Consider the following 7,671-nt stretch of genomic DNA (forward strand, 5'->3'; position numbering starts at 1 on the left):
TCGAGGACAGGATCACTCCAACTTTTGATCACTACTCGAGCGTTGTGACGGTTCTATCGCGCGCTGGGAAGCTGGAGGAGGCTGAGGATTTGCTCCACAGCATGCCGTTTAATCCTGGCAGCATGGGGTGGACGAGCTTGCTGGGGGCGTGTAGAACTCACGGGGATTTGAAGCGGGCTAGGAGAGCGGCGGACGAGGCTATGGAGCTGGATCGACATGACAGTGCTCCATACGTGCTGCTCTCCAACGTTAACATCTCTGCTGCGTCGGGGTGTCTGCACAGGAAAACCAAGCACAATCATCCTAAGTAAAGAAGGATAAAAGTTTTGTGAGCTAGGGTTCTATGGCGGTGCCGTGGGCGCAAGAGCTTGTTGTTGCGAATCTCTCGACGCCTGCATGCAAGCTGTCGGATCCGGATGAAGAAGCGGCATTCTCTGCCCGGCTATCCACGACATGGGCGCCAGCCCCGGATAGCGCCCCATCTCCTGGATCGTCGTCTGGCCCAATAAGCGCGGCAGCGGCAGCGGCAGCCCCATCCTCATCTCCGATGAGTGTGTCATCGCCCTTCTTGGCCCCATCTCCAAGCCCCGCCCCGGTAAGCACGGCAACGAATTTCACAGCCCCAAGATCCTCCTCACCACCAGCAGTGAGCGTCCCTTTCTCCTCCTCACCAGCAGCAGCCCCATCTCCAAGTTTCTCTGCCTCATCTCCACCAGCAGTGAGCGTCCCTTTCTCCTCCTCACCAGCAGCAGCCCCATCTCCAAGTTTCTCTGCCTCATCTCCACCATCCTCGAGCGTGCCATCGACTGCCTCTTCCTCCACGCCCTCTATAGGTCCTGCCCCATTGCTATCGAAGCCCCCTCCAGTAATTCCAGTAATTGTGGGAGGCTCTGGTGGCAGCGACAGTGGCAGTGGTGGCGATATCGGCGGCGGCGGTGGTGGTATCGCAGGTGTTGGTGGTATTGTAGGTGGTGGTGGTGGTGGTGGTATCGCAGGTGGTGGTGGTGGAAGTGAGGATGAGAGTGATCACGAGACTCCATTATCGATGGTGCCTCCACCTTCGCCTCCACCACCTCCCCCTCCAGTTTGGGAGACATGGGATTGGGGTAGTGAAGAGCCATGGTTGGAATCACCTACAGAAATCGTACCGCTAGACCATTTCTAACACCACCTTCAACAGTGTCCAGCACCATCTCCAACACCAGAGTCTCCACCTTCGATAGTACCATCTCTAGCCCAAGGTCCAGCAGTTCCGGCATCAGCTCCAGCAATACCTCCAGAGTTTTATCTAGCATTACCTCTAGAGTTTCATCCAACTCCGGCACCACTGGCACCAGCTTTGGCACTGCGCCGAGCACTAGCTCCAGCACCAGCCCGGGGACAACCAGTGTTGGAGGTATTTCCTATACCTCTATTTCCATTGTTGCCACTCATGTTGCTTATTGCATTGTTGTGGACGTGGGCATATGGAAAACTTAGAAAGCACTAAAAATTCTGCACTAAAAACTGCTGGTGACTCCATTCCATCTGTTTGTAGACCTCTCGGTTCCTGCCATGTTAAGTGTAGGCCACAGTCAAAGCATGAACTCTGTCCATGTCAAGTTTGTTGTACATGCTAACGAGAGCACATTCTTGTTGGAGTCGAAGCACTTGAGGCTTGATCCCGAGTTTTGGCAGCTGGAGCAGCGATCATAGTGTTCTAGGAGACCACACTCTTGTCAAACACAGCTGCCTCCCAGATATCACAGCAAGTTCGCTCCCAGCAGTCTTGTGCTTCGAAAACCTCGCTGGGCCGACTCTCCCAAACTTGCCATACATGATCACGATGGCAGTGGTGGCTTCTCTTTCCAACCTCTCGATGATCCAGCAGCAAACTTCAACAAGCATTGAAAACCCTGGCAAAGGTGACTTCCTCTCGAAGAGCACTTTCTCGGCCTCTCCTTGCCGAGCACAAGCAGCGATCCAGGAGGACCACGTTCTTGTCAAACACAGCCGCCTAGAGCACCGTGCTCACAAGTGCGATCTGTTATGCCCGCTCTGGGCATATGTAGTGATCATCGAGTTCCACCATTTCACATCGTTGTTCTCGATCTGATCGAAGACCTCTCTAGCCTCTCGCAGCCTCCCACAGGGGGCAAACAGCATGAAGTTGGCGGGATTCAAGCCCAACGAGCGCTGATCATGCCTGCTCTTGGAGAATGCCGCGATGATGAAGTTCCAGCAGTGGTTCTTCGGACGTATGCGCGTCCGGGCTGGCGCATTTGCCATACGTCTGGAGGAGAATATACCTGTTTTATATGAAGCATATTCTTGGTTGTCTTTTCCTTTTCATTTGGGGCATATAATCCTTACATTGGCCTAGGTTGCGCAGGATGACGCTTCTACCGGTGAGAATCTTGTGGCAGATTTTATCGCGTCTAGATAATCGAAGTGCAGTGCGTGCAAGCCGCGTGTGTAAGGCATGGAGAGAAATCGTTCAATCACCAGACTTCAAATCTAGAGCTACAATGGATTCGGGGGTTTGGATTCTCACGTATGTTAACGACGCTCTCAAAGCTTGGTGTCCACTCTCAGGTTCCTTCTTGGATGACCCGTTCCCAGATTTCAAGGATCATTACCAAGTTTTGGGTACTAACCAAGGCATGGTGTTCTTACGTTCTAGAACAAAGCTTTATGTTGGTAATCCTGTGCTCATGCAATGGGAGGAACTGCCTGCCATTGACAAAATGCTTTTCAACACAGATTCTCAGATGAATGACGGGATTTTAAGCTCTAGAATAGAGCTATGCTCTGAGAGGGAAAGATATGTAATTATTGTTATCAACAAGTGTTTCCGGGATAACGCTGTGATGTATACCCCTGACTTGAGGCGGTGGCGCACCTGTCCATTCTATTGTTTTCAGACAGTGGGTCATGAATGGAGAATTTCAGAACAAAAGGAGATAAGGAGTTACCCTAGGGACTTCTATTATGAGGGGCGAAGAATGCTTGAGGTCATTGCGAAGAAAGAGTTTAGCATTTGGGAAGAGCGTGATGCATCAACACCAAAAGCATCTGATCTTAGTTTCAAGAGGATATTTTATCCAGATCCAAATGAATGGAAATTGTTAACAAAAGTTGCCGTAGCTAAGCGGGAAGAATATGAGAAGCACACTATCGGAAGCTTGAGGTGTTTCTGGTCCAAGAAAGCTTGCCCAAAACTTCGCCCTTTTGTTGTGGATTTGGAAACTATGATTTCATATGTCTTCCCCCGAAAACACACACGTGACAAATTTTCCAGCATTGTCTTTGTTTTGATTGGAAACACCATTCCAATTCCAAAGTGAAAGAATACTCTTTCATATAAAATAAATTAAGACTCAAACTTGATTATGAATATTAAAAAAGATCACGATGAAATTTAATATTTACTATAACTTTTTGAAGAGGGGAAGAGCGGTCCTTCCTCAAGAGGCTGTTCTTGATTAAGTTGCCCACCTGCTTGCTGTTTAGAATCTTGTTTCACATTAAAACTACAACCATTGGGAATGCACTTGCCATATTTGGGCATCCTACCGTGCTGTGGCTTTGCTTCTTGCAGACATTTTGCCTGCCACTACCACAACTCTGCTCTGGCTCTCTTCGTAGCCATGCCAATCTCCACCCAGAACTGCCCACCCAACTATGGCTGCATTGTCAACTTGCTGGCTTGCTCCAGCTATCTCAGCTATACAGAACGGATGAGCCTGGTGGGTGTGCACCAAGTTGTGGAGCGTAATCAGGACATGGGGAATATGTATGCACAAAGAAAATGGCGCAGCCTTGTGACACTGTGTCTTCAGTCTGAAAAGCACCACAAAATTAATCTAGCGAGATTACTAATAAACCACAAATTTGTTGTGGGAGGCTCTGGTGAATTTAATCTAGCGAGATTACCCCCTTTCGAAAGTTTTTTGCTCTGGTCCAGCAAACAGGTCGCTAGTGTCATATCTTAGGCGGCTCAAGGTCTACATCGACGACGCGCTCGACGAGCCCCCGATCGACAAGATCGTCATCGCGCCTCATGGAAAATCCGCGTGGCTTTCTCGATTGATCCTGGCATGAGCCGCGCAGCGATCAGGGCATCGGATTGATCAGTTGATCGATGCTCTGCGAGTGATTGCGAGTGAAAGCGTGAAGGATCAAGCAGCATTCGGTAGAAGATCACGGTTTTCTAGATTGCCTCTCCGTTTCTAGCGAGAGTCCCCCGAGTTCCAGCTCTCTGGCGGGGCAGCTCGCCCGGAGATCTCCTCGAGTGGTCACTAGAGGTGGAACGCAATGGTCGAGAGGAAATCCTCAAGCAATCCAGCAGCTCGAAAACGCAAGATTCGAGATGGAGAATGCTCTAGGAGCTCTATGCTCATGTTGGAAGCTGAAACGCCCAGTGGGATGGATGGCAAAATGCCAAATGGAAGATGGAGTTCAATGCCAACCGAGGTCTTGGATGGCAAGATGCCAAATGGAAGATGGAGCTCAATGTATGTTATCACTATCTTTTTGGTGACGATGTTATGTGTGGTAAATGCTCAAGTCGTGAGATTGCCATTGACTTTGAAAAGTCGGCCTGAATTTGGGCTTTGGGCCACAATACCTATAAATGGGCTTCCAGTTTCATTTCTTGTGGATACTGGATCAGATGCTCCATTTGTTTTGGATGAACCTGATTTAGATAGAATTCGGGGATCATTTCGACAAGCACATGAAATTGAGGGGAAAAATTGTGTTTATTGCACAAACATGGTGGACATTGGGTTAAAGGTCATTTTAAAGAATCTCAGTGGCTAGTTGGTAATAAACTAAAGCAAACTAAATTTTTATTAGCTAATGAATGGAGTGGCAAAGGATTAGATGGATCTCGTGGAAGTACGGTGAAAGCCTTACTGGGTTTTGGACAAAGAGAAGATTCCATAATTAGCCAATGGAAATACGACAGATTTAGTCATTGGTATAATGGTGATCGAGGTGAAATAGTCTTTGGGGTATCTGGACATCCTAAAGGTGCTGTTATCATTAAATTGGCTAATGCTGATACTGTTTACAAAACGCAAGTATATGATTCGGAATCTATCGCTGTGAATTTGAATATTCCATGGGACACGGGAACTGAAAACACATGGTTCGACAGTAAATTGTACGGATTAATTGCCAGGAAGATGCTTTCTGCGATAAGTGATATATATTTCAACAAAACACTTAACACGGCATGCTCTCCTAAAATGGCATTTAATTTGCAATTACCACCCATACAAATTGATCTTGGACAAGGAATTTTAAAAATTCCAAAATCAAGCTATATGTCACCTATTGATGGAGTGGGATTATGTGTGAATTTTAGATTGGATGAAGGAAGAAAACCAATAAATATTATTGGTTTGTCTTTTTTGAAAAATTTGAGAGGTACATACGATTTAAGGTCACGAACTATGTCTTACATTCAAGAAATGTAAAACTATATATATCCTTAAAACGAACAGGAAAATTTCCCTCACCTAAGCTTTACCTATGAAGGCAGAGTTAGAGGTGAGGCTGATAAAAGAAGGGGAGAAAAATAACGGAGGAAGCCCAGCCAAACCTGCTTGCCAGTAGACCCGCCTCAGACCCATTTCTCAAAAGCTCAAATTCTTGTGGAATTCTTCATAAGTTCAGGGTCTGATATAGGTTTTGGTGCTGGAACTTCACTTCCCTGCTTGTTTTCCAGCGCGTTGGCACTCCATTGCCAAGCTCGCACTGCCGACAGTGAGCTCGCGAGCCGTGAGTCCATGGGTATTTCTGAGTTCTCTTTTAAAAGCTGTGATCACCAGCTCTGGAAAATCTCACTCGATAAGGAAAGGCCATGCCTTGCCGAGCTCCAAATCGTTGGCATTGAAACAGGCGCTCAGAATGCTGGTGAGCTTCCGGTGACTTTCTAGCTGTTACTCACGTTTTCTTATTTTGGCGTTTTGGTTGGGGAAGGGGACTGCGCGAAGGCCGTGGGAATCCAGAGCTCATCGTTCTTTTATCCATAACTGAGACCAGCATACGGAGGTCCCCCTCACGGAGATCAAGCGTTGCACGCCTGCTTGTAGAACTCAAGAGCTGCCGGTATTTTCTAGGGCTTATAGTAGGAATATGCTTATAATTTTTAACTATAATTATTCGTTCAGAATATCACATGAAATGTCTTTGACATTCAGTCAGTTTTTTTCAATGGTGCATTTATATCCGCAATAATTGAATCAGCTAATAACATTTATGATAATAGTCCATATTATTCTGGATTTTCATTTACAACAAGCCGTCGTTCGGCCCAAAAAGTTGCTGGCACCTTGTTGAATTGAAGCATGGCATTGGCTGCTTCAATCAGGGTTCGGTTTTTCCTCTCTGATACGCCGTTTTGCTGCGGAGTATGGTGCGGTTTGCTTTCGCTGGATTCCATGCATTTTGAGAAACATGGAAAACTCTCGAGACATGTATTGGCCACCCAACTTCTTGCCCATTTGGTCGGCAAAAGTTTTAAACGTATCAAGAGCTTGCGACTTAGTTTTGAAGAAGAATGCAAAAGTCTTGCGACTGAGATCATCAATAAACGTGATGAAAAATCGAAAACCGCCATATGAGAGCTGGTCCCCATATATCACTATGAACAAGCTCAAGAATTTTCAGTGGTGCCAGTGGCTCCAGACTTGGGAAAACGTGTGTGAATCTGCTTCCCGAGTTGGCATCCCTCGCAAAAGGGTATGTGCGACTGGGTCACCAGCTCAGAATCGATGTCATCAACCAGCTGCTGCTTGCCTAATTGGACAATCCGGTTTGGACTTGCGCGTGACTGTCGAGGCAGCAAAAGTGAGGAACTTGTGAGGGCGTTCTTCCACTTCTGCTGAAGGCCCATCCCAGGTGGTGGTTCAGCAATCTGGAGAAATCCCTGTACCAATGCTGCCAAATCCAGACCATGTAGAAGCTCCTGTCGTGGCTCTACCCTCGGGTGCGTCTCATCGAGAGTCGACACCATGTTAAAGATATTCCTGAGAGCTTGGTGGCACCCTTGCTCGCTGGTGTGGAGCTCCCAGAAATTCCACACGATGCAGAAGCGATGGCATCTCCTGATTGCGAGCAGTCGTCAAGCGTTTGATAATCCGTTCCTCAAGAACAGGTTGGTGTCTAAAGCTCCTCCTGCAGGAAATTGGTGCGATCCATGTCGATCCCAACGATAAATCCAGACAACACAAGCTCACACTACAAGGCGATGCTCGTGGCCAAGGGCTATTCGCAAGAAGCATCTCCCACTCTCTTGTAGTAAAGATTGGGTCGTTCTTGCTCTGGAAAATCTTTAAGTAGAAAGTCAAGGAATATCGAGTTCCAGGCAAAGAGCACTACGTTTGGAAACTCTCAATAACAAGAAGTTTGACGGCTGTTGCATGTAGATTTCTTCCTCAAGGTTGCCGTTCAAGAAGGCGGTTTTAACAAACATTTGATGGATGTGCCAGTTTTTTGCAGCCAGTAGTGTGCATATGGTGGTCGGTGCAAACGTATCTGTGTAGTCAATCCCTATTGCGGTCTATGTCGACGACTCGTTGCTCGTTTGCAACACCTCCGAATTTCTTGCTGAGATCAAACAGGTATTACCCTCATGGACTAAGTCAGCCCCAGTGACTAGATCCTGGTGGCGATGCCTTG

Source organism: Selaginella moellendorffii, unplaced genomic scaffold, assembly GCF_000143415.4.
Source record: "Selaginella moellendorffii unplaced genomic scaffold, v1.0 SELMOscaffold_5, whole genome shotgun sequence".
Taxonomy (NCBI): domain Eukaryota; kingdom Viridiplantae; phylum Streptophyta; class Lycopodiopsida; order Selaginellales; family Selaginellaceae; genus Selaginella; species Selaginella moellendorffii.